The sequence below is a fragment of the Gymnodraco acuticeps genome, unplaced genomic scaffold (genome assembly GCF_902827175.1).
Source record: "Gymnodraco acuticeps unplaced genomic scaffold, fGymAcu1.1, whole genome shotgun sequence".
Taxonomy (NCBI): domain Eukaryota; kingdom Metazoa; phylum Chordata; class Actinopteri; order Perciformes; family Bathydraconidae; genus Gymnodraco; species Gymnodraco acuticeps.
The window spans coordinates 3,715,219-3,741,347 of NW_022991180.1; the positions used below are offsets into that span (position 1 = coordinate 3,715,219).

Here is a 26,129-nt window from a genome sequence, read left to right on the forward strand (position 1 = left end):
TCAAATGTTTTGGCTTTGTAATGCTGCACCTCCAAATCGTTTCAGGGGTTAGAGTGAGGTGAAGAAATGTCTAATGTAAATGATTTATCTCCTCGATGCTTTCATTTCACAAGATTTTTGTTTTCCACCGGAGCAAAAGGTGACTCTGTCATTAGCAAAAAAAAACATCAGATTATTTTTACCATTTAGGGTTAGGACAAGCGACAGGAGTGCAGACAGTTAACCAGTGTAGTTATGCATAGATTTGGCCCTTTGACACGTTTGAGAGATGTCTTTTATTGCTTTTGTCTCTTGATTTGTGGAGCTCATCACTCAGTTTGTTTCAGCATTGTATCTGCTCTTGTTTTGACATCATCTCTGTTAAGGGGCCTCTGCAATTTAGAGTGAAGTACATGCCCCTTTTTTATATAACACCTGTCAGACAATTAAAAAAGTGTGAGGGATGTTTTTCCAAATCAGAACTAACTAAACTAAGTACTTGTGATGCACAATACGGCACATTTGATCTTCTCAGGGGTTCATAGTTCTGTGTCAATAAATGACACTGTAGAGGATTATTACACACTGACAGCCTCATGGTACGCAGTTTAAAAAAACGTGAGCGAGTGCTCTTTCAAGGGGATTTGGAGCTGCTGATTGGCCGCTGTGCCAACCTGTTAGAGCTAATATCTCTGCTGAGGTGCTGCCAACTGTGTTTTTGATACGATGTTGGCAGAGCTGCTGTGCAAAGCAGCAGCATTCCTATAAGCCTATACTAAACATTTTGTGCTGTGGCTTTAACTCCTGCCTCGGTGTTCAGTCTGACGTGTTGTGCTACGAATGCGTGAGTAACATGAATTTATAGACATCTCAACAATAGGCAATTTCCTTTTTTGTGCATTGTATTTTGTGGGAGTGTTTCAAACATGTGTTCTTGCCTTGTTATATAATTTTCATTTCATTTTCATTTCAATCATTTCAGATAAAAAAAATAACAAAATAACAAATGTGAGAAACAGAATACCGTATTGTTAAAATACAGTATTTATCCACATTCATGATACAAAAAGTCTTCATATTAATAATAATTATAAAAAAATAAAAATAAAATCGAACACATATTCTTAAAAAACAGTATGAGTTTGTATTTGGGTGCATGTTTGTACTTCAAATCAATATGTCTTTGAGGCACCTAAACAAAAAATATATTTGCTTTATTTCCCTGAATAGTACTATTAAGGATTTGAACAGATGCTGCAGTCATTCTTTGGGGGTTAAGTATTGATCAATTTTACAGTCATGGAATTTGATAATGAGGGTAATAATGAGTGTGAAGCGGCTGGGATGAGGATCATCACCTCCAAATCTGAGGCCATGGTTCTCAGCAGGAAACCGATGGACTGTCCACTCCAAGTAGGGAATGAGTCCTTACCCCAAGTGAAGGAGTTCAAGTATCTCGGGGTCTTGTTCTCGAGTGAGGGAACAATGGAGCGTGAGATATGGGCCGGAGAATCGGAGCAGCGGGAGCGGTACTGTTGTGACGAAAAGGGAGCTGAGCCAGAAGGCAAAGCTCTCTACCGCCATTTTCGTTCCTACCCTCACCTATGGTCATGAAGGATGGGTCATGACCGAAAAAACGAGATTGCGGATATAAGCGGCCGAGATGGGTTTTCTCCGCAGGGTGGCTGGTGTCTCCCTTAGGGATAAGGTGAGAAGTTCAGTCATCCGGGAGGGACTCGGAGTTGAACCGCTCCTCCTTCGCGTCGAAAGGAGCCAGTTGAGGTGGTTCGGACACCTAGTTAGGATGCCACCTGGGCGCCTCCCTAGGGAGGTGTTCCAGGCACGTCCAGCTGGGAAGAGACCAAGGGGTAGACCTAGGACCAGGTGGATGGATTATATCTCTTCGCTGGCCTGGGAGCGCCTTGGGATCCCCCAGTGAGAGAGCTGGTTGATGTGGCCAGGGAAAGGGAAGTTTGGGGCTCTCTGCTGGAACTGCTCTGCGACCCGACCACGGAGAAGCGGGAGAAGATAGATGGATGGATGTAATTTGATAATTGTTTATACTGATTTTCATTACACAGATTCACCTGATTTAAGTGTGTCTGTTCCACCTGCTCTCTAACTAAAGAAAGCACTTTTTGCCTGTCTCAGTCTTATAACCGGCCCAAGTTCCCTTCAAATGTCAAACTTAATCTGACGTGTTGAAAGTAAAGTGAAATGAACAGCACTACCTGAAATGTTGACATTCCGAGTTATTTTGCCCCGAACCAAGTGTAAGAGTGACAATTTGTATTTTAAAGGAGTTCAAACCAGCACCTGTCTTTGAGTTTTCATCCGTTTGACTGACATTTCAAAAAGAGACAGGAGTTGTAGGACTTGTACCAGGTGAGGGCTGGATGTGGAGCGAGCCCCCTGGCTAAAATCTGTCGAGGAGAATTAATCCAAGCCAGCAGGACATGCCCGGGCCGAGGAATAAAATCCTCCGCTGACATTTACATGAGGCTAAAGCAACAAAAGGGTATGAAAATATTTTTTCACCAATTTGCTCTCTTGTCAGGGTGCATCTGAAGAAGTGTGTGGTTCAGAACTGTATTGTGTTTTGAAGTCTACTGTTGGACAGGTTGAAAGCTGAGACTGAATTAGAAGAGGATCACAGATGTGCAATGTTCCTCTGGGGATTTGAGGTGTTTCATAATAGTAACAAGCAGACAACAGCATGATTGTGAAGTAGAGGTGAAACCTTTTTAGTCCATCAACAAAATTGAAGGTTTGACTTAATAAGCTCCTCATTCACTCACTTTTTATGGTCAGGACCAACAAACAGTTCTGGAACACAGATAAGATTTTTTAAGCACTTTGAACCCCTTACAATTAAATTAAGGAAATTAAACTTAAAGCTTACATTTATGCAAAACAACAACCTGGATTTAGTCTCTATAGAGCCTAAACTCTCTTTATTGATTAGGGAATGCCAGCTTTCCCTTGATGGTATTTCCACTCCTCCGTGTTTTGTTGATGGACCGGCGTAAACCTTGAACGCCTCCCCGGGGATTACTTCCATTTAGCAAGGTGATAATAATCTGGAGCTCATCGCAGGAATGTGTGTAACTTGGCATGGCATGAAAGCATTGTGGGAGAAGGGCAATGACATGAATCACTGGAGTAGGTTTTAGGATCGGTCATCTGTATTATGTTGTGTTCATCCTTATCTGCACCCTCAGGCAATAACAGCCTTATCAAACAGCTTTGCGAAAGAAAATGAAAAAAGTACATTTCATTTTAGTCTTCATCCAATTTAAAATCTTCGTACAGTAGGACGAGCTGAACAGATTCTGAGGTATTCGAGGAATGGGGGAGATTTGGTGGAGAGCTACAGCCAGAGTACATTAACTTTAGTGGTGTCTTTGGGAGGGAAAGCAGGCCAGCAGCTAGAGAGGATGGATGGAATTGCCTGGCATGTCTCCATACAAAAGTTTCTGGCAGTGTATCTTGGTAGAAGAAAAAAAAATAAAACTGTTTATTGGCTCGGTACCCTCTGTATTTCTTTGAAATGTAATCATAACCCAAGCTGGGCATATTTATTGCATATACAGGCAACAGACTGGAGTTGTGTGAACTTATTATTTATCAATATTTATTCAGCTCAATATATGTTGTTATTATGAAAATACAATGGTTAAATCAGCTTGATTTATAAAGTCTGGATTCCTGGTATAGAGCTCCATATAAATCTCCTAAAATCATAGCGGCAAACAAGGGCTTCTCCGGCGGTAAAGCTGGCAGAGGCACGAAGCAGCAGGACTCTATTTTAGTTTTGGTATTTTACTGACTTGAATAAAAGTCACTGCACTGATAAGGATGATTTAGCACCACTATTTAGAACTCAACACAAAGTGCAGCTAAGGCTAATAGAAAGGAGTTAATTTTACAGCTTTTCACATCCTTAGCAAAGGAATCGAGATATTTTTTATTATATTAGTATATATTATACAAAATAACTTTATGATAGTAAAAAAGTCAGGGGATCACGAAAGTCATGTCAAATCATCCCAATCCCTTAAAATCCTTTGCCAAATTGAATGGCAATCTATCCTGTAGCTGTTGAGACATTTCACTCACAGTGGCTCCATAGAAGGAGGAAGGCAATCATCATAATCAGTGTTATTTCTCTTCTGGCAGCGAGAATATCAGTAAAATATGTAACGACAGTATGGTTGAAATATTCCACTCCAGATGAAAGTAGCCTAATAGGGAGCTCACAGAGTGACATCCACGTGCCACGCTGTTAGCGTGGCTAGAAATGCAGTTAAAAAATATATCGTGGTAGACAGCATTGCTCACTTATTTACTACATTTAGTTATCAGCGACTATGAAAAAAAAGAAGTATGCTTACAACCTGACGAGATGTATTGTAACATATTTAGCTATGAGCTAATTCCCATCTGCACTCCTTGGAGAAACGTAATAAATCTTACCTGTGTCCACTGATATGAAAAAGCAGTAAACAAGCAAGTTTTCTATTTAACTTTGCAACAAACACACTTATGTCAACATAACGATCTAACAGATGTTGTCATTACAAAATAAAACAGCACAGAGTGGCTTTGAATAATTAAAACCTCCAACAGGGTACTGCGATCAAGCAAGTACCGTAAATACAGAGTACAATTAGGGTTTGAGCGGCTGCCGCTCTGCTCACACGTTTGTGTTCGCTGCAGTGTTTCATTTAAAGGGCTACATGTTTTCCATGACCCCGATTAATCTCCTGCTAAAGTTTTCTCTCAGGCTTTGCCACCTCTTTGTTCTTTCCTCTTTGCTGTTCATGTTTATTTAACAACTTTGTTTTAAAATCCAGATTAGCCTCCATAAAGCTCTTTAAATTAATCTCATTAAATCTGCTTTTCAACAGAGACATGCAGGGGCAGTTAGAGTTTTAGTCATCTGCTTCATTTTCCATAAGCTCCTATCATTACATCAGTCACATCCTGCTTAATCCTGAGCTGCTGAGAACCACCAGGGGAGCGGGATAACCCTGCGACCTCTCTGCTGCCTCTCTATTTATTATTTGAATGTTAGATATCAGGATCTGAGGTTATATAATAAATTAACAATGATCAACGGCTCTTTGGAGAGCAAGTAAAACAGTCTGAGTCACTTCCCTGTTTTGGTAATGACCCCTTTTATTGTATCTCAGCTTTGGCAGCAGGCTTGAGTACGGCACTCTGCTCTCCATATATCATAATCAGGATGTGGCAGAAGTTATTTACATTGCTCACAATCCAGTGTTCGGTCTCCTTCTTAATTAAATGGTTGGTTTATTTTACTAATGTGAAGAAAGCTAATCATATAACTGCCAAATGTGTTTAAAAGTAGCCGGTTGGTCAAGATGGGAATGATACTGCTTGGCTGCTGTAGGAAATGCTTTGTCACTGAACAGTAACATTAACAAGGCCAAAATGCTTGAGACGCCAGACAGTGGAAATTCCTCCACTCGTCTGTTTTGACTCTTTTCATCCTTTACCGCGCCAAGTGTCCCTGCTGAATATGTCAAAGGGCTGCTGGAGGGTGAAATGAGAAATCAGTCATCATTTTAATCTGGTTCTTTAATTAATCGTAACAAATTGTCTGGCCAGATGAATCAGATGCATCTGTTTACTGCATCATTATTTAAGTACAATATGCTGTGCATTCCTACAGCTTTGACAGGATGTGCCGTTGTTTTGTTGCTTTGTTTTTGTATTGATAGTTTTAACTTTTGTTGCTGTGATTTCCATCTTTTTCACCAAACTGCAAATCAAGTCCAATGATTGAACTGAACGGAAACCTGTCCATCAGGCTCTGCAGCACAGTGTGTCTGACCTCCCAACACACGGACAATAATACAACAAAACAGGTACCGAAGCTCCATCATTTATTGAATTAAACCTTCACTGGTTTTTAAGAGTCCGGGAGCTTGAATGAGAATCCATTTGTCTCTGTGAAATGCTTCACAGAGCCATACAAAAAAAAAAATGAAATGACAATTCGCAATGCAGATGCATCCGAGGCATTTTCCCCTTTGAGCTGCAGTCACTTTTTCTTTCTTTTACAAAACACATTCAAATGCCAAAGCTTTAAGATTTCATGCTAAGTTATGTTATCATTACTTCCACACATTTTGAGCAGGAACAACAAAATACCTCAAAGAAAAGTAATTGCTGTTTCTATCTACTGTATGTGCGGATGTGGTTTGAATTTTTCTTCTTATTGTAACTACAGTATATGCCATAAATCCTACGATGGCTATAACATATTTTAATCATGTTGTATTGTTATGGAATCAGCTTTGAAACAGTGTCCCTATTAGGAGATTTTCTAGGGTGTTTTATAAATCCTTCGCTGCAGGGGCTGAAATCCCTTGTCGTTTAATAAGCTCAGAATTTATTCGCTGCTGTGGAAAATGTTTCCAGATTTCGAGTTAAGTCTGTTATTTGCTGACAGCATTTACTTTACTTTCTTTACTACAGAAATAATAATAATAATAATAATAATAATGCATTACATTTTTTATTAGAGCGCTTTTACAGGTGCTCAAAGCGCTTTACAAGTACACATTACACATATTAGACATGTAAGAGTCATTACTGCGGACATTACCCACAGGAGCAAATGCGGGTAAAGTGTCTTGCCCAAGGACACAACGGCCTGACGCAGTGGCGGCCGAGGCGGGATTCAAACTGGAGTTCACCAACGCCCCTTGATCTGATGACCAATGCTCTAACCACTGCGCCAAAACTGCCCCCGAAATGAAATGAAATGAAATGAAATGAAATGAAATGAAATGAAATGAAATGAAATGAAATGAAATGAAATGAAATGAAATGCATTGCATTGCATTCATATTGATTAGCGTTTAACCCTCATCTCAGACAACAGACTATAACCCTCAGTGTCATTATCGAAGCTTTGTCGTGACAACGCTCAATGCAGCCATCAGTCAGTGACAGGCCGGGACCCGACCTAACACGACTCCTGTCCAAACAGCGAGGTCATTCGATCTCTGCTCCTGCCTCATCCCTCAGAAAGACGTATGCAGATGGCTCGTGATACGTCCATAAGACAGACCTTCCTGGCTCTATGTTTAACCCGCTCATAAGTTTTCCTGTCTGATAAGATCATCCATTTCAAACTTCACGTCTCTGGAGTTTGAAAGATTGTATCATCTGTTGATGTGTTCTTTTATTTGGACATTAATCTTTGTAATACATTAACACTAGCTCACAGGACAGGAGTGAAGTGTTAGTCGGCTGGTGCACTGGAGATTTACAAGCCCCCAACTTTTCTTATTACCTAAAACATGAGTTCGACTTAATTGACTAATTCACATTTACTATCCCTTTGGGCTGTGTCAAAGACAGAGAGGAAAGGCGAAATGGGAAAAGGTAAAAGGAAGGGATGATATAACTTGAACAACACTCTCCCTAAAATAGAAAGTAGAGAAGCAAGACTCTAATCTGTGATGCTCTGCTGAATTTACAGCCTTGAGGTTATCCGTGGACACAGGAGATTAAGAGGTTTGTCGACTTGCATGTGCAAACCTGAAAAGAGCTTTCGTATTATTGCCCGAAGTTCTGAACCAGAGAAAAATGTCTTCTGTGTTGGACACAAACTGTTCCTAAGCTCATCATCAGTGAGAGTATTGGTGTGTAGGCATGTAGTACACATTCTGCAATTCAATAATTACAAAGAGGATAAATATTTTCAACATGACCTATTACATTTTTATGATGTCCTCTACATCATCAAGCACCCTGTGGACTCAAAAGACTCTCAAGTTTAGTTTTGTATACTTGTACTTAATCTTGTACCTCTGAACATATGGCAGATGTGGTGAGGACTCAAGTGACCGGCCTGGATGAAAAGAAAATGGAAAATTCATTTAGAAGAAAGCCCCAGGCTGAGCAAGCAATATATCCCATTTATAATGAATGATTACCAATGTCGACTTTTTCTGGTTTAAGATTTCTTAAGAAGTATGTCTCCAATAAAAAAAAAAAACGTGTGGATCTGAACAGCACATTTGGCATGTCCTTTTTGTTTTATAATGTGGTTTAACAAACCAGAGCTGCTTTTAACGGAATATGACGTGGGTATAGGAATATTTCCTATGAAGAAATGTCATGGTTGGCGTTGGATGTGTGTAAATCCATTTCCCTCCATTCCCGGCTCACTATTTGCTTACTCTGGGCATAATGAATCATTAATTCACCGCTGTCATTTGCAGCCCACAGTCACTCTGAGCAGAATGCACTCTTGATCCAGCGGAGCAGAGAAGGAACAAAGGATTTCAGGAGCATAAGCCCTATATTCGTTTCACTCCGAACAGAAAACCATAGATCCGTTTACGTGTTGACATGATGGGTGTTTTCTAATAAGGATGTTTTGCTGCAGCCTCCGATGCATGTTATTTTGATTGTGTTTTGCGTTTTTCTAATTTTATTGTCGCTCCTTATTCCCCGACCTCCTGTTAATCTGAGTTTCAGGTATTTTCAGACTTTGAACAACAGATGATTTTCTGTTCCCCAGTGGGGGATACGGCATTGCTGTAGTCGGTAATTCATTATTATCCCCCCATTTTCAATAAAGTACCCTCTTAAAACATTAAGAGGATATGTGTTTTGGAATAGTTTTTCCTAACTAGTTTTACTTGTACCCTAGGGAGCACTTCCGCTGTAGCCATGGGAAATATTTTAAATACAACATTGTTTAATAGCTTTAAAGAATCAATATACAGTATACAGCTGTACCAACAGTGCTGCCTTTTAGAGTGCACACAAGCTAGTAAGCAAGCCACAGGGTAGTCGTATTAGTTTGCTAAAAGTAAGGACACATGGCTGAAACTGTTTCATTTTAATCCATTAGTAGCACAAATGTCCTGTTACTGCCTCTCTATGACAGTAAGAATATAAAATTGACCAGGCGAATGTAAACATTTACATTTCGACTACTGTATATGAAAAAGTAATTCTAACAATATCGGACTTTATACATAAAAACAAATCCGGTTCAAAATGAGTTTAAATAACACATCATTTGTGGTATCTAAAAGGATAGTTTACATACAGTTTAGGAACTACTATTTTATTTGTCAAAGAGATGAGGCACCAACAAGAACTTCTTGTGATCCTCTCTCAGATAATGAGAGTTTTATTTAGTCTGAATTGCTATTCCAAAATATCTCATTAATGACCACCAGAAATCAGAGTCTAGTTATTGTGGAGACATGAGCATGTGCCTCAACATCATTTTATTCCTGCTGGATAATAAATTGTGCCTAATGGAAAAGGTCACTGGCATCCCTACGGACAATGAGCTGCGAAATTAAATGAGTCCTAGACTGAACGATGGCTTTGTAATGTTGTTAAAGGTCCAACATATACTCTCGAATGACTTCCAGCTCACTGCTGATGTTTTTTAAACTCATCTGTGAGCTCCATCAAGTGAACCGTTAAAGTTAATGTTGCTTATGTTTTTTAGACAAGAGAAAATGTACAATTTCTGCAGGTTGTCTGATAAAACAACATATCGCTCAAGTTTTTATATCACCAGCTGCAAGGCTCGGTATCTAAATCCTTCTCTCTTGTCGTTTCTGTTCTGCCTTCTGTGGTCCTGAGGAGATTCTTTTTCAGTATGACTGCTTGACTGCTGCTTGTCTCTCTCGTTGTCACCTCCTGTGGCAGAGGCTCAGCTGTTCTGCCCCCCCCCTTGTCACACAGGCATAGAGACACAGCCAGTGTAATTGGTAATAACCCTTCAGCTGTCATAACTGTGGTTCACAGCAGATATTGGAGAAAAGTGAAGCATACCCGCTTTATCACTGGTGTTAGAAAGCATGCTGCTCTGCACCGGTGTTGTTGGAGAATATATTGTTTCCAGAAGAAGTATTTCATTAGTCTTTCTTTGTGGTTCTTATTTTATCTACGGGAATAATTAGCTTAAATAAACGAAATTCTGAAAATGAGCACTGCACGAATCTCGCATCTCTTCACCATCATTGCTCCGTTTTCAACATTTTCTCTCAGTGAATACAGTATGTCCCAGTCTGCTCCTCACTGTTTATGAATGACTGTTTGTGCAGCATTATCTGGACAAACAACTTGTGTGAAGACAAAGAAATGGCCCAAAGATGTTGTTCCCATGATTTCTGAGGGCAAGTTTTCACAACACTCGTAAACTTTTGATTCTCTCTCAAGCGACCCCTTGAAAACACAAACATTTTTCATCATTATGCATGTCGAATTGTGGCCATAGCATATTAAAAATCACCCAGCGAGCCTCACTGACAGGCTGTGTGAGAAAGACTTTATCTTCATCTGTATGTTTGTTTTTCTGAGACAAACAGAGTACTCTGAAGAAGAGACATATTTTATAATAAGTTTGTTGTCCTGATGTCGTTGGCATTGCCCTTTTGCCTAACATTTTTGCTTCTCTTTTGGACTACAAAGTCTACAGGAAGTATTTCATGACTATTAACGTTAGAAATAGCTTTTGCATGATGGAAGAACATCTTTTTGAAAACCAAGAGTATTCTTTTGTTTTTACTGGCGCTGAAACATTGCAGTTAAATTCCTTTGTGCATGGATAATTGTTTTGGGTCCTTTTGGGACATTATAGTATAGCTTTCTTTATTTTCTCATTTTTTCGTGTCTCAGCCGAAGCTAAACGAAATTGGAATAGAATGCAGTGTTTGGGAGTTTTGTTCTCACATTTCTGATGACCGATGGCAGGAGAGAGATGAAAGGCCTAATGCAAAAAGCCATGCATCTGCTTCTTTTCATCTTACTACCTCCTCACCCGCAGTGCATCTTTTCACAGTCATGAAAGAATGCAGGGGGGTGGGGGCTCTGCCCGTCCTGGTCATATACACAGCAAACAGATGCAAAGACACGCACATACACATCCCACCTCCTCCTCTTCCCTTCAATCCTCCTACTTTATCCCTGTTTTTGTTCACCTTTTTCTAAGGTACGATACACCTAATGGGGACAACAGCCTACGCAGATCTGGCTGAGTGAACACTAAGAGCTTTGAGCTTTTGGGATTCTGAATGTTTTCGTGCCACTTTGCGGTATTTGTGGTGATGGAGCCCCACTTGATGGCTTGCTAAATGGGCTGAAGAAATTCTCTCTGTGCAGCGAGGATACAGATCATTTCTCAAGCAAGCTGCTTTCAATTATCCATCAAACACAAAGCTAACCATTTACATGGACTTCAATGAGAAGCTTATTTGTACACCAGCTGGATATCACACAAGAGCAGCTCGTAAATGCGAATTAGGTTGTGCTTTGGTCATCTTGCCACCAGACACTGCTGGTGCAGCTCAGGATTTCTCCCCTGTAGTTAAAGAGAGCAGATTGTAACTGCTCCTTTTGTTTGTGTTGCTCAGTTTGTGGTCCCATTTGTCCTAATAGTTGCTTTAATTCTTTCCCCTGTGTTGTTCGCACCTCCGTGCCTCACGCCTCCTCTTATGCTGCCTGCCCACATTCAGAGTAGCTCAAATTGAGTTGTTGGACTGCCAGCCCATAATCAAATGCTTCAGGAGAGATAAAAGAAATGTTGCATTAGAACATCAAAGGGCCCCCGTACCCTCACCCCTTTCCACTTCCACACTCACCAAAACATGATGAGAACAAATGAACATCTAAGGTCAGTGTAGCTCCGACGGGTTAATGATGTGGAGACCGCACTCGGGTTCTTAATTCACACTCTGGGCAGATAACTACGCTCAATTCATTCAAGTCTCATCCTCAACCCAGTCTAGTATCATGCACTTTGCACTTTGATAACCACCCGTTCATTTGAAGCATTTTATGTGAATACATTTGACTGTAATTTGTTTTGGCTTGACTAAAATGTGTCATCATCTGACACTGTCTACTTCACCGGGATCAATAGGCTGTTCATCGCTGCGGCACAAGGTACACGGCACATCTAAATTCAGCAGTTGTGTGAAGTATTCTGCAATACTGATTTCACATTGGATGTATTTCACAGTGAACATTTGATCTTTTCCTGAGACCTTTTCACCAAGGTCTAACTGTTTCTTCTTCTTTTTATCATTCATCTCTCTAAATGGTATTCCCTATTTATGTAAGACTTTGTAACGAGCTATTCTTTTGTAGTAATTCAACTCTATTGTACCCTGACATCTTTTACATATCTCCTTGTCACTTTATAAGTGGAGTGGGGGGGTTTTGAGTGTGTTGCTGTCCCCTCAATGTATAGAGATGTATATGAAGCTTTCATTTCCGGCCCTACAAGACGGATTGTAATCCACTGACGTCGACTGAGTGAAGTCAGCAAACACAGGAAAGTGTGTTTGTCTCCGTGTGTTTGCATGCCCCAATTCAACAGAGAAGATGTACTGTATTTATATTGCAATGTGTAATATTCCCTCATTACAAAAGGTTTTTTATCTGAGTGGCCATTCAGCATAGATGTTGTATTGACCCAGCAGGTATTAAGGGCCGCTTCAAGAGCCAGCTATTACGCACACCTTCAGTTATCGTTTCAGTGTTGCATCAGAGTGGCATTGTTGTCAATCTCATAACCAACATACTGTGTGTAAGCTAAAGACTTGGCCTGGATACAAAGGCCATAGATAATACAATGTTTTATTTTATGTATCTTTGACTGCTTCCTCGTAAAAGGAGGTTTAATTTATTTGAATCATGCATTTTTTAACATTAATGCTGCTGGTTTGCAGTCAATTCATAAAATAAATAATTGAAGGATTTGTCTGAATGATGACGAACAGCTTCCGACAACATCGATAACTTTCATTCATTTGCCGTGTAGACTAATATATGAAAATATGTGTCTATTTGAGAGTGCAAAGCAGTTCCCTTTTATAATTGTAGTGGCTCTATGACCCTTGTGTTTATATTTGGATCACAGATTGGGCTTTTGAAAGGGCTTGGCAGCTGTCTAGTACTCCGTTTTTTTAGGGGTCAAAAAAGGCTGTTCTGCCGTCAGTGTTGATGTCTGAAAACAAAGATTGAATGAATCTTGAATCTTTTCTTAAAATTGTCTCCGACAGCGAAGAAAATGTCTCTGTGCAGAACTCTTTAGAATTTTTTGAGGGCGAGAATGTTTTGCTTTTTGCACATTTTCAAAGCCATTCTGTTTTTCTCTTGTTCCTCTTTACACAGCAAATGACAGTGTTGCAATTTGCTTTCAATGTGTTTAACTCAAAGCGGGTGATTTTTTACATAACTGACAGACCTGAATGGCACTTGCCAAAAGTAGTACTTTTCCTCAGATAACTACATCCATTCATTGATTTTAAAGTGGAAATGGCTTTGCCCTTCTAAGCATGTTTGTATCAATCCGCTATTGCTGTCTCTTTCATTTCATCTTCAACCCTGATCATTTTCCTTCCTTCACAGCCTCATGAGCTTCATACAGTGGCTGCTTCACTTCCATCTGTTTCCCAATCAATTTGGACTCATTTCCTGCCAATTGGTTCACCTCCATGGGCTAAGGCTCATTTAACAGGAAGCATCGCATGTTGAGCTCATCAGCCGTAGTAATGGTGATCAGTCTGTGAACCTCTCCGAGTCGCAGAAGCTTGCATGGAGTTTGGTCATTCGATTGAACTTTTGGATGAAGCCCTTTACAAAACCCCTGAGGCAGGGTGTGCGTGTGTGTGGGGGGGAAATGGCAGATGGCTCACAGATTTACGCTATGTCTGTGGTAAGTTAGGAGCATGCCTTCTGTAAGGGTGATGCACTGTGATCTGCGTACAGGGTGCATTTTAATTGCAAAATCGCGTGCGTCTGTTTGCACCGCACACCGTCCTCCCAGTTCAGCAAATATCATCTCATCATTTTATTGGCACTTAAACACTGTAAAATATGTTACCATCATGCAATTCATTGAGACTGGCACCAACATGACGCCTATCTAATCTCTATAAACAGTAATGTCTCACCTAACAGAATTATTATCACCCATATTTCTCTCTGTTAAGCTGCTGTCCTTAACCGAGCCCTCTTCTTGAGTTCATGCGCTTCCCTGAGTGCAACAGAAGGCTTACGGAAGAAGCTAAAATGTGTCCTCCCTGATGTGCCACAAAGATTTTTCTTTTATCTCATACATTTTAAAGTTAGTTTTAGCTGGCAGCATGGTGACAGACTGTTGATCTGCCCTGCTGCCGGTCAGAGAGCTGCACGTACACCTCTCACACAGGCTTCATACACTGAGGAGAAATATGTGGACTGTTGGGAGTCTTCTAAAGGTCTTATTTGGGTTAAGCCGTTTCAGGCCTCTTTGATAGCCTGCAGTTGAGTTTCCCGGCTGACATCCATAAACCAATTAACAGAATATCCCCGTCCACCTTTGTGTCTGGAAAGGTCCATTAGCACAATAATTCTCCACTGAGCAGTACAGTAGGTGTGACTGAAATGTGCTTCCTCTGCTTTCCAGTGCATAAACTGCTTACATATTTACGAAAGCACAGAGAAATCTTAAACAAGTGTTTTTGTTTCAGTCATGTCCTGTCAGGATTAGTGTGTTATGTCACATTTGTAGTTTTGTATGTCTGGTTATGGGTATTTTCCTCCTTGTATATTGTCTGGTCCTTCTTCCTGTGTTTTTCCCCTGTCGTTAGTTTCCCTGGTGTGTCTAGTTGTCTGATTGTGTTCACCTGTGGCCCTTGTGTTTCTCCTCCCCTGCCCGGCTGTTTCTCGTCTTGTGATTACCCCTCCCTGTATTTAGTCTTGTCTCGTCCTGTGTTCAGTGTTGGTTCGTTTTGTGTCATGACTAGTTCTGCGGTGAGTGTTCTGTTTTGTCTTTGTTTAGCCTTGAAATAAAGGAGTTTTTCAGTTTATATCTGCATTTGGGTCCTGCCTGCTTCACACTTCGTAATATTACGAACCAACCAGAGAAATGGACCCAGCAGATGATCCTTTTGAAAGGGAGCTGCTTTCATTCACCTACTTGCTGGCTTGCAGCTATGGTGAATGGAGGGGAGCGTCCGGAGTTCAGCAGCGAGAGGCTGTTTTGGCAGAGGCGCGCCAGATGGCAGCAGAGAAACTATGTTTTGTTGAGTTCTGACTGGATTTTGGACTTCCTTGAAACATGTGATTCCCGGCCTGCTAGCCCCAGGCATGCTAGCTCCCTGTCTCCCAATTCCCAACCTGGCACCATACGCCTTTGTGTCTGAAGTCAACCCGCGCTTCTGCCCCAGTTCCTGCTCCTGTCCAGGATTCGTATTCCGGCTGCTAAGAGAAGGAGTCGCAAAGCCAAGCTAGCAGCCCGAGCCCCAAGAGCCATGGCTCCTGCCCCAGTACAGGCCCCAGCAGCCATGCCTCCATGCTCCAGTACTGGCCCACGCAGCTTTGCTTCCATACTCCATTACCTGTCTTACACAGCCAGGGTTCCAGCCCCAGTTCTGGCCCCAGCAGCCATGGTTCCAGCCCCAGTCCTGGCCCCAGCAGCCATGGTTCCGGCCTCAGTCCTGGCCCCAGCAGCCATGGTTTCGACTCCAGCCCCTCGTCTCTGGCCGACGCCAGCTCCCCGTGTTCTGTCGGCGTACCGGCCGACGCCAGCTCCCCGTGTCCTGACGGCATACCGGCCGACTCCAGCACCTCGTCTCCTGTTGGCTGTCCGTCCGACGCCAGCTCCCCGTGTCCTGTCGGTATACCGGCCGACTCCAGCACCTCGTCTCCTGTTGGCTGTCCGTCCGACGCCAGCTCCCCGTGTCCTGTCGGCGTACCGGCCGACACAAGTTCCCTCTCAAGTCCCCTCTCAAGTCCTCTCTCAAGTTCCTTCTCAAGTTCCCTCTCCAGTCTCCTCTCCTGGGCCTTCTCAAGTCTCCTCTCGAGCTACCTCTCGAGTCACCTCTCAAGTCACCTCTCAAGCCTCCTCTCGAGTCACCTCTCAAGTCTCCTTCCAAGTCACCTCTCAAGTCCCCTCTCGAGTTCCCTCTCAAGTTCCCTCTCAAGTCTCCTCTCAAGTCTCCTCTCAAGTCCCTGCTCAAGTCCCCTCTCCAGTCTCCTCTCAAGTTCCTACCCGAGCCCTCTCTCAAGTCACCTCTCAAGTCTCCTCTCCAGTTCCCTCTCCAGTCACCTCTCGAGTTCCCTATCGAGTCCCCTCTCGAGTCACCTCTCAAGTCTCCGATCAAGTTCCCTCTCGAGATTCCTCTCAAGCCCTGTCTCGAGTTCCCACTCAAGTCCCTACTCAAGTGCCGTTGGAGGTTCCGCTGGGGGTCCTGCCAGCTCCTTGTCCTGTCTCGTTGGAGGTCCCGCCATCTAGTCTCCTGCTGGGGGTCCTGCCAATCCTATGTCCTGTGCCGTTGGAGGTCCCGCCGACTACTCTCCTGCCGGGGGTCCTGCCAACCCTGTGTCCTGTCCCGTTGGAGGTCCCGCCGTCTACTCTCCTGCCAGGGGTCCTGCCAATCCTATGTCCTGTGCCGTTGGAGGCCCCGCCGACTACTCTCCTGCCGGGGGTCCTGCCAACCCTGTGTCCTGTGCCGTTGGAGGTCCCGCCGTCTACTCTCCTGCCGGGGGTCCTGCCAATCCTATGTCCTGTGCCGTTGGAGGCCCCGCCGACTACTCTCCTGCCGGGGTTCCTGCCAACCCTGTGTCCTGTCCCGTTGGAGGCCTCGCCGACTACTCTCCTGCCGGGGGTCCTGCCAACCCTATATCCTGTCCCGTTGGAGGTTCCGCTGGGGGTCCTGCCAACCCTGTGTCCTGTCCCGTTGGAGGTCCCACCGTCTACTCTCCTGCCGGGGGTGGTCCTGCCAATCCTATGTCCTGTGCCGTTGGAGGCCCAGCCGACTACTCTCCTGCCGGGGGTCCTGCCAACCCTGTGTCCTGTTCCGTTGGAGGTCCAGCCGTCTACTCTCCTGCCGGGGGTCCTGCCAATCCTATGTCCTGTGCCGTTGGAGGCCCCGCCGACAACTCTCCTGCCGGGGGTCCTGCCAACCCTGTGTCCTGTCCCTATGGAGGCCTCGCCGACTACTCTCCTGCTGGGGGTCCTGCCAACCCTATGTCCTGTCCCGTTGGAGGTTCCGCTGGGGGTCCTGCCAGCTCCTTGTCCTGTCTCGTTGGAGGTCCCGCCGTCTACTCTCCTGCCGGGGGTTCTGCCAATCCACCGGCCTGTGCCATTGGAGGCCCCGCCTACTACTCTCCTGCCGGGGGTCCTGCCAACCCTGTGTCCTGTCCCGTTGGAGGCCCCGCCGACTACTCTCCTGCCGGGGGTCCTGCCAACCCTATGTCCTGTCCCGTTGGAGGTTCCGCTGGGGGTCCTGCCAGCTCCTTGTCCTGTGCCGTTGGAGGCCCGCCGACTACTCTCCTGCCGGGGGTCCTGCCAACCCTGTGTCCTGTCTCGTTGGAGGCCCCGCCGACTACTCTCCTGCCAGGGGTCCTGCCAACCCTGTGTCCTGTCCCGTTGGAGGCCCCGCCGACTACTCTTCTGCCGGGGGTCCTGCCAACCCCATGTCCTGTGCCGTTGGAGGCCCCGCCGACTGCTCTCCTGCCGGGGGTCCTGCCAACCCCATGTTCCTGTGCCGTTGGAGGCCCCGCCGACTACTCTCCTGCCGGGGGTCCTGCCAACCCCATGTCCTGTTTAGTTGGAGGCCTCGACATCACATGTCTCGCCGGGGGTCCTGCCAACTCCTTGTCCTCTTCTGTGTGGAGTCTTGCCGACACCTGTTCCACCGGCTCTGGTTACTGTCCGGTCAACACCGGCTCCTGCCCGGTCCCCTGAGAGCTGTGGTCTTCGCCCCTCCTCGAACTCTGCCTTGCCCCCGGGCCGTCCGCCCGAGAACCCCTTTTTGAACTCTGCCTTGCCCCCGGGTCGTCCGCACGAGTTCCCCACCTTGGACTCTGCCTTGCCCCCGGGCCGTCCGCACGAGTTCCCCACCTTGGACTCTGCCTTGCCCCTGGGCTGTCAGCCCAAGACCCGTCCTCCAGACCCCCTCCACCCACCCTGGTGGCCTAGTGATGCGTCCCTCCTCCGGACCCCCTCCACCCACCCTGCTTGAGGTTTTGGACTTTTGTGGGTTTTTTTTTTTTAAGGGACGTCTGGAATCCGTCCCTTGAGGGGGGGGGTTCTGTCAGGATTAGTGTGTTATGTCACGTTTGTAGTTTTGTATGTCTGGTTATGGGTATTTTCCTCCTTGTATATTGTCTGGTCCTTCTTCCTGTGTTTTCCCCCTGTCGTTAGTTTCCCTGGTGTGTCTAGTTGTCTGATTGTGTTCACCTGTGGCCCTTGTGTTTCTCCTCCCCTGCCCGGCTGTTTCTCGTCTTGTGATTACCCCTCCCTGTATTTAGTCTTGTCTCGTCCTGTGTTCAGTGTTGGTTCGTTTTGTGTTATGACTAGTTCTGCGGTGAGTGTTCTGTTTTGTCTTTGTTTAGCCTTGAAATAAAGGAGTTTTTCAGTTTATATCTGCATTTGGGTCCTGCCTGCTTCACACATCGTAACATGTCCATAGGCAGATGTAGTCTAAGATGGCTTCCAAATTACATGTTGAAGCCTTTATTTATACAGTCTATGGTTGAAGCTCTTGTCTTCAGAGAACGCATGTATGTGAGAAAACTGTCTTTCTTCACGGCAATTATAGCAAATCCAAATGTGGTTTTAATCACTCTGGATCCACACAAAGCAGAGCCGTGGTGTCTGCACGCTGCACATGAAGTAGCCGCTCTTATCAGTGGGAGCGGATGGAGAGCATCCAACTGAGAGGCTCAGTCTGGCTCCATGTATGTCATAAGTAAGAGGATGACCTTGGTTTAATCTCAGCTGCAGTTCATCCATAAGAAACCCGTCTTTCAGTATGTCTATCTTAACTTTCTCACACACACACACACACACACACACACACACACACACACACACACACACACACACACACACACACACACACACACACACACACACACACACACACAGTAACTGCTGTGCTTCTCGCATTCTTTATGCATACTTACTGCTGGAGACAACATATACTCCTCCACACCATCAATTAAATAAATAAAAAAATACATTTGTGGCACAGAGCAGAGGCTCTTGCAAAGTCCTTACAAGCATGTGATTAGATACTGAGTCATTTGAAGCAGTTACCATGGTGAAACACATGAAGTATTTGCTTAAAGGTTAAGATGATGCTGGATAATTTATATCAGGAGCAGACTCGGTAAAACTCTTTTTGCATAAGCATTCAAAGAAGTTAAAACCCCCTTTTTATTGTGGCCCAACAGAACTTGCAGGTCCTAAATCAACTCGACACTGGGTGTTTGAGTCAAATAAGATAGGTCGTAAAATACATTAATCAAGGGCAGGTTTGCTTTGTAGTTCTCGCTTTGTAGCACCCGCTCGGCAGGATAAGCAGTCAGTGAAAGGTGATACCAATGTATTTTCGGCCAATAAATGTGAAGAGCCTTGCTAGTAGATTTATATTGGAGTATAGCTGGGTGAGATAAGGGACCACACTTAAGAGAAGGAAAGAAGTGTGACTGTGAGTCAGTGTCATGAGATTCGAAGTGTTTAATCCTCCAAATCCAACCTATCATGTTGAAGTTGTTGCCTCAGTGGTTTCTTTTGTGTACCACTGTGGCCCTGTGGTGCAATGTTGGCCTGAGGAGGATGTAGACTCCACTGTGCCTCCTTTAATAAACAGGAAGTCACCAGGTGGTTCTTTTCACCTTGCACCAACAAGTTTTACTGCGGCTAAATGTGTGCTGGGATTTACTATCTATTTGTAAGTTTATACTTGGCCTGATTATAAAAGAAGTGCTCACAAAGGGGATATTCATGCATCATAACATTAATAGGTTTTGGACCATGCAACTGCATCAAACAAACATTAGCTTACTGATAAATGTTTTTGGAGTATAAGATGTCAAGTGGAATATGGTGAAAACACAAAATATTTGAAAATAGCGTACTTTAAATAACGAAAGATAAGCAAAATCTGAAATATTTTATTCCTAGCTGCATGAACACCAAAGAAACACATTTCTCCATGCATTAAAGTATTCAATTGACAAAGTAACACAGACAGAAGTTAATATCTTCCTTGCTCTTGTAAAACTGTAATTTTAGTATGAATTCTGCAGTGTGTAATACGTTTCCTTTCACATTTGAAAACACACACTTCTTCTCTAACTGTACATCTATAGTTGCCTCCCAAATTTTTTTTAATCTGAGTGCATGCCCTTGTGTCTGGTGTAACAATTATTAAATATTACATGTAACAAAGTTTACCGATTAAACACTATTTTCTTTTCATATAGCTCCCAGTTGCATTCTGAAAAAAGAGCTTTTAAAGATGTTCTTCTTCCGAAATATTCACTGTGAGACTGAGAGCTAAAGCTTATATAATTACTTGACCTTTTATCTGTTACATTAAAGGAGGGGCCCTCGCATATACTGTATGACACATTTCAGTTTCAAATTGCTGAGCTTTCGTACATCTACATTCACACTCTATCAGGATAATTACCATTGTATACCATTGTGGGAAGAGCCCCCTCATTCACAGGGCATTACATGCAAATTGAGACTCTGATCAAGCCCGTTTTCAGATATAAAGTGGAAACTTGAAAATGGTAATTGTCTCGTTCAGTTCTCTTTATGTCTCACTCGAGAACGCCCCTGCAGACTCAGCTAAATGTGGAGCAGATAGGCTAAGTAAGCGAGGTCGACCATATTAGGATGAAGTACTCCATCTTGTTGGGATGCCTTTTTATACAATGCAAGAAAACACTTGTGGATTTGTATTTAAATTAGTTTGATCTTTATGTAGCAAGTGAAAATGTCAGTGTTACAAAGAGATTCGTCTTTGCCCCGAAATGTCATCTAACTCCCCATTACAACAGAAATGCTTCCTCGACTGACCTTTGAGGTATCATTTGTAAGTATAACACGAAAAGCAAACCAGGGTGCTCATTTGTTTCCTAAAACTGTAAGGGGGAATGAATTGTTTGGATATTAATACTGACTCCCTGTCTTGACCGCCCTCCAATCTGTCACTCTTTACATTTACCCGTCCAACCCAGCAATGACTTCCGTTATTAATAATAGCCTTTTCAGTCTTGGATCCTCTCCATTAGCTTTGATTATTTTTGAAAAGAGGCTACATTTTTTTGTTTTAAATAGTACATTCATATTTGTCTTCTAAGACTTGCTTTAATGAGCTCTCATAAGGTCTGCTTCCTAGCTCCCGGCTAGATCCAGTTCTGTGCAGCAGGCAACTCTACTAGACCAAGACTATATAAGGCATGAACACTTCCCGAGTCATGAAGACATGCCATTCTTCCCTTTGACAGATATTATCCAGTGGGGGAATGGAAGCTACACTACCCAAGTAGATCCTTGATTAAAACATATTGCATAAAGAAATAATTGAACACTGCTGCAAATGGAAAGGTAGATTACTGAGAGCAATATGAGCTTTTTTGGCAGCGACACACAAGAAGATATACAAATTAGTGGCTGACTAATGACCTTTGGCTCTACTGTAAAAGGCTACATGTATGTTTCATGGAGAGAATGAGAAGTCATTTTTGGCTGAAACGTTAATGACGTGATGTGTTTTTTCCAACTGTTGAAGCTTGCCTGTCGTTTGAAAAGCTAAAAAATATAGCGAGCTTTAGGTGTTAGACTTCCTAATTTGGACTCATCCTCTTAAACTGTTTGCCTTTTTCTCTCCTTCTCCCTCTGCCCCTTTGCTCCCTGTCTGCCTCCCAGACACCATGATCCGCTCGGAGGAGTATAATCTTGCACCCGCAGTAGACATCATGGACACCGAAAGGCACTCCGCTGAAAGGTGACCTCCAGACACTTCACCTCCCCAAAACATTTGGTGAGTTAAGAGTAAGAGAATCTCTTCTCGTATTCCCAAATGACACCGTCTTCCCCCCTTCTGTCAGCATTTGGCACAAAGTGCATCTCCAAGCTCAATGTGCATGTTACAGTAGACATTTTAAATGAAGTCCTCTAAAACAGAACCATATCTCATATTTTTCTTGGCTTTTATCAGTGATATCTTTGAAAATAAAAAGTTCCCCCCTGAATCATTGATCCACTCATCCAAGCTTAGGACATGCCATTTTCTCCTTTGCCCAATATGTTGATAACTAGTCAGGATAAAAATACAAAAACGAGGCTTCATTTCTAAATTAAGCATGTGTGTGTGTTACAGTAATCATGTATTAATTTTTGCTGTAACAAAGTAATGTAACGCATTACTAATGACATTTGGGTAATATACTACCCGTTACAATTCTCAGTAATGCAGTTACAACACATTTTAACCCGAAATTAAATGGTGTTTTGTTTTTTAAGAATTCACTAACATCGCGAGACGCTCCGTCTTTTAACCTCTTTTCCTTTCTCTTTCTTGATCCTCCTTAGCAACCTTCATTATAGTCCTTGACAGTGGTCTGTACTACTATTACTATTATTATTATTATGAACTATTATTGTATTACAACATGTCACATGTTAAGAATTTACAATCAGAATCGAGTATTCAACTAAGCCGTGTAATAAAAGTTGTTAGTATCCTTAAGGGCCTACACAGTTGTTATGCTACAGTATACCACATTGCCCTTCACTGGATGTATAACGAGCTGCACTAAACTACATGTTAGCATTTAAAATACCTAGCCATTCTTTTGCGGTTATTTTGGTAAAGTATCTCAAAAGTAATACAAAAGTAGTGTAACGCAATACATTTCAGAGACAGTAATATTGTAATGTAAGTTATTACTTAAAAAAGACAGTAATAAGTCATATGCACTATATTACATTTTGGAAGTAACTTGCCCAACACTGTGTGTGAGCATGTGTGTGAAAAACATATCATGACGGGGATTGATCAGACATCAAAGATCTTAATTGTCTCCATGCATGTGTTTCACAATGGCCCGTCCTCTCTGTTAAATGGAGTAAAGTGCTGTATAAATGCAGTCCATTTACCAAATTGCTGTCTATATCCGCTCTGAGGGAGTAAATGAGGCGGCCATTATTCTATTTTTTCATTGTCAGGATTCCCATTAGAAAGATAAAAACAACAACAAATGTTCTTACACATCACTACATCGAATCACCCTTCTCTGTCTATGGCACTCAGCCCTAACCCTATTGTTCCTCGTGAAGAATTAAACAAAATTAATCTATTGTATATGTATATATTTTTTAATTCTCACTAACTTCCTTCATTAGCTGGGTACTGAAGCTTGAGGTTCACTACATGGTGTAGTTTTGGGGAATTTTTTGTTTGTTACTGCAGATAAATACACACTTAGCTTCCACACATTGCAGGAAGGTTTATGTGGGATAGTCTCAAAATATACTATTATGCACCTATTCATCATAATTAGGGGACATGTCAGCTTGTCCAACAGCGAGGCTCGGTGATGTGTTTTTACAGTAGTCGGTTTTTGGGCAACATTGGAGGTCTATGCTTGTTTGGCTACAGAGGCAGTGCTATTTAATGGGCTCATTTCAGTGTTGGGCTTTGTTAAAAAATAAGAACAATATATAGAACATAAACCTTACTTAAACCTTTCGTTAAATCAGAGAAAGAGAGAACCCTGTGTCTCATCCATAAAGCCAATAAAATAAAATGTACCCATGAATCTTGTCTCATGATAATTTGGATGCACATTCCAGGCAGTTTGTTATTAGCATAAGCCAATGCCCATATAGGGAAGCAGCACTCAGTGGAGGGTGCTAACCATCTGTAAGTTATTATCTGCAGAAACTAAATATCAGCGCACTAAAATAAACAAACATAATATGAATGAAAATAGGCTATGAAAATAGCCTGAAAAAACAACCACAATACCGAAACACTATTCCTCCTTCCACTACTGCAACTAATAATACATGTGATCTTTAATAATATGCAACGTGATTAGGGGCCGTTATACATAAATGGCCTGTAATGTCAGCTTTGCTGCATGAACACAATGTATGTGTGATTTGATTGAGACAAGGGGTTTGATTTTGAATGAGAACCAGTGAAATGTTGAAGACAGTGTATTAGCGCAGCAGGAGGGTAACAGGCAGGTCTTTAGAAACTTAAATAGATATGCGTGTCAGAGACAGATTAGAGCGGCCGGCATGATGGTTGTACGGCCTGAAATTACACTTGTGACCTGGCAGCGGACATAATGGCATCCAGGCCCTGTATTTCTGTTTTATAATCAAGTATGGCAAAGATCTACTGCACATGTAAAGGACAGGTTTTTACTTGGGGGGTGAAAACAAAAAGGAATAATATTTAATATGTTTGTTGTGTGCTGTAGGTTAGGTTTTTGTATTGATCCATAGCCTAAAGCTTGCATCAAAACTTTTGTTTTTTGAGTGTCCCTGACCACAAATAATCTTTTGCATTCTCTGTGGTCCTTATATTCTGAATGAAAACAAATGGAGAGAGTTTTAAAGCTATACACGTTTTTTAAAGCAACACATTTCCTGAGTGTAAGAGAAACAATGCTGATTTTGTATGTACACAGTGCATCCTGTGGCAAAGCTTTTTCTCTGATAAAATGCAGAATTCAATTCAACTTATCCACAAAAAAGTTACTATTAAATGTAGCCGTTGGCGTGAGTGCTTCTTTATGGAAATCATGTTTGCACTGAGGCAGTGATTGATAGCAGACTTGCATCCATATGAGAGTAAAGAACCTCAGGCTATAATCAACGCAATCTATGTAAATGGAACAAACACAAGAAAAGACATGGAAATCGAGCAAACATTTATAAAAAAACGTCTTTTACGAGCAAAAGACAAGGCTCATTAGTCAGGGGGAAAAAGGAAGCATAGGCTCAGTGTAGAGGATCCATATAGAGTTCAGTGGGTTTACAGTTGCTGTAAGATGCTGAAGGCTCTGGGTGTTGAGGGACTGTCATGGTTGACACGTCTCATCAACGTTGCGTGGAAGTCGGAAACAGTACCGAAGGAGTGGCAGACCGGGGTGGTGGTTCCCCTTTTTAAAAAGGGGGATCAGAGGGTGTGTGCCAATTACAGAGGCATCACACTACTCAGCCTCCCCGGGAAAGTTGACTCTAAGGTACTCGAAAGGAGGGTCAGGCCGATTGTCGAACCTCAGATTGAGGAGGAACAATGCGGATTCCGTCCTGGTCGTGGAACGACGGATCAGCTTTTTACTCTCGCAAGGATCCTGGAGGGGGCCTGGGAGTACACTTATCCGGTCTACATGTGTTTTGTAGACTTGGAGAAGGCGTATGACCGAGTTCCCAGGGAGTTACTGTGGGAGGTGCTGCGGGAGTATGGGGTGAGGGGGTCTCTACTCAGGGCCATCCAATCTCTGTACTCCCAAAGCGAGAGCTGTGTCCGGGTCCTCGGCAGTAAGTCGGACCCATTTCCGGTGAGGGTTGGCCTCCGCCAGGGCTGCGCTTTGTCACCAATCCTGTTTGTAATATACATGGATCGGATTTCGAGGCGTAGTCATGGGGGAGGGGGGTCTGCAGTTCGGTGGACTAAGGATTGCACCACTGCTTTTTGCAGATGATGTGGTTCTAATGGCTTCATCGGTCTGCGACCTTCAGCACTCACTGGATCGGTTCGCAACCGAGTGTGAAGCGGCTGGGATGAGGATCAGCACCTCCAAATCTGAGGCCATGGTTCTCAGCAGGAAACCGATAGACTGTCCACTCCAAGTAGGGAATGAGTCCTTACCCCAAGTGAAGGAGTTCAAGTATCTCGGTGTCTTGTTCTCGAGTGAGGGAACAATGGAGCGTGAGATGGGCCGGAGAATCGGAGCAGCGGGAGCGGTACTGCAGTCGCTTTACCGCACCGTTGTGACGAAAAGGGAGCTGAGCCAGAAGGCAAAGCTCTCTGTCTTCCGGGCCATTTTCGTTCCTACCCTCACCTATGGTCATGAAGGATGGGTCATGACCGAAAGAACGAGATCGCGGATACAAGCGGCCGAGATGGGTTTTCTCCGCAGGGTGGCTGGTGTCTCCCTTAGGGATAAGGTGAGAAGTTCGGTCATCAGGGAGGGACTCGGAGTTGAGCCGCTCCTCCTTCGCGTCGAAAGGAGCCAGTTGAGGTGGTTCGGGCACCTAGTTAGGATGCCACCTGGGCGCCTCCCTAGGGAGGTGTTCCAGGCACGTCCAGCTGGGAAGA

The 26,129-nt window shown here is 43.4% G+C and overlaps 1 protein-coding gene across 7 annotated transcripts in view; it reads left to right on the forward strand.

Annotated features, from left to right (window-relative positions):
- chrm3a (cholinergic receptor, muscarinic 3a) overlaps positions 1 to 26,129 on the forward strand; it is a 91,272-nt gene that overhangs the window by 6,591 nt on the left and 58,552 nt on the right. For 5 of the 7 annotated variants that reach the window (XM_034238094.1, XM_034238093.1, XM_034238095.1 and 2 more), the window contains exon 2: positions 21,716 to 21,830. The exons of 1 other annotated variant lie outside the window; for it this stretch is intronic. The gene's annotated coding sequence lies outside the window, so the exon portion shown is untranslated. Of the gene's footprint in view, positions 1 to 21,715; positions 21,842 to 26,129 lie in introns of all 7 variants that reach the window. One more of the 7 variants, XM_034238096.1, reaches the window with a different exon arrangement.